Source organism: Sus scrofa, chromosome X, assembly GCF_000003025.6.
Source record: "Sus scrofa isolate TJ Tabasco breed Duroc chromosome X, Sscrofa11.1, whole genome shotgun sequence".
In the NCBI taxonomy this organism is placed as follows: domain Eukaryota; kingdom Metazoa; phylum Chordata; class Mammalia; order Artiodactyla; family Suidae; genus Sus; species Sus scrofa.
In genome coordinates this window covers 84,583,067-84,584,906 of record NC_010461.5, presented here as the reverse complement: position 1 = coordinate 84,584,906, position 1,840 = coordinate 84,583,067, and positions in this window count along the sequence as shown.

Here is a 1,840-nt window from a genome sequence, read left to right as displayed (position 1 = left end):
CAAATCCAATAGTCAAACCGAGAGCTCATTTTTCTTCCCCCCTTTTACCTATTGAGCTTGTCTGCCCTTTTCTGTTCACTGAGATCCTCCTCTTGTCTGACTCTTGGCTTTGAGAAGAGCATTCTGGGCTGGCCAGGGGAGCTGGACCAGAAATTAGTCTTATTGACAATATTAATTATGACTCTGGTGGCCAAAGAGATTCAAAACTAAAGGACTGGCTTAAGAGAGGAGACTGAATTGAGAGGGCAGAGTCTCTGTTTTCCCATTTCTGCCCAGGTAGTGCCAATCAATGAGAGGCCACAAGCAATACCCTTTTGAAAGGAGCAGAGAGCATCTCTTTGATACTCTCCATGGCAGGGCTGGGGTGTCAGGCTGCTGCAGCCCGAAGGCGGGGGTAGCGGGGGGTGGACTATGGAGATGAGTTATCGCACAGAGCTCTACTTGTTATAGATCTTGTCCAGATGGGCCAACTGCACAAATCTGCCCTGTTGGAAGTCTCAAGAACAATGCCCTGGAGACAGCTACAGCACTGAGCAATAGAGCCTGCCCAACTGGGACCCAGCTCAGGGCATCAGCTGGTACTGGGAGCCAAAGAAGCCAAAGTACCAAACAACATAATAGCCCAAAGGAGTTTACAAAGCTACTCAGAGGCAATGCCAGGTGGAAGGTGCTCTTCCTCCCGATAGGAGCCCTCAAGCGGAGAAGGGAGACACAGGGTGTCCAAATCAGGTGCAAATGGTTTTCATTTTCCTCACCCTTCCCACATAAGTGTGGGGGCCAAGGGAGGATGCTGGGTCTCACCGGAGGCAGTCCATTCAGTCACGGAATTCTTGAAGTGGGACGCTTCTTACAGTGAGTTGGCCGGAGGCAATATAAGAAACTCACCCAGGAGTTCCCATCATGGCACAACAGAAATGAATCCGACTAGGAACGTTGAGGTTGCGGGTTTGATCCCTGGCTTCGCTCAGTGGGTTAGGGATCGGGTGTTGCCGTGAGCTGTGGTGTAGGTCGCAGATATGGCTCGGATCCCGTGTTGCTGTGGCTGTGGCATAGGCCAGCAGCTGTAGCTCCAATCTGACCCCTAGCCTAGGAACCTCCATGTGCCACAGGTGTGTCCTTAAAAAGCAAAAAAAAAAAAAAAAAAAAAAAAAAAAAAAAAACTTTCTATGTGGAAGAAAGGTAGTAAATAAAACTTATGCCTTTCATTTTCTCCCATAAGCCTTTTTCCCCATGTATCACCAAATAATTGACATACTATATCTGAAATGTTGATTCTCACAGTTATTTTTCCTTTTCACTGAGCCAATCAAATCTCTCAACTTTGTCCTGAACATATCACTTGGGAATCTTGATATGTGTCCCCACTTGCCTCTCTCCATTCTAGGTTTACTATTATCAATGTTATAATTTTTATTATTATATTGTCATTTGGGGCTATCAAAACCTTAAATCCAAATTCACTATGCTCCCGCTGCAGCTTATCGCATTAAGAACACAACTTAGTGTCTGTGAGGATGCACTTTTATCCCTGGCCTCACTCAGTGGGTTAAGGATCTGGCATTACTGCAAGCTGCAGCATAGGTCACCAATGCAGCTCAGATCCAGCATTTCCATGGCTGTGGTGTAGGCCTTACTGTAGCTCCTATTCGACCCCCGGTCCAGGAAATTCCATATGCCACATGTGTGGCTTTAAAAAGAAAAAGAAAATCACTATGTTGGGATTAAAGGTAGTATTATCACTTGCTAAATGGAAGAAATGTAGAACAAGGTCTTTGAGAGCAGAGACTGCATCTTATACAACTTTTAACCCACACAAATCCTAGTACATAGCAATACTCAG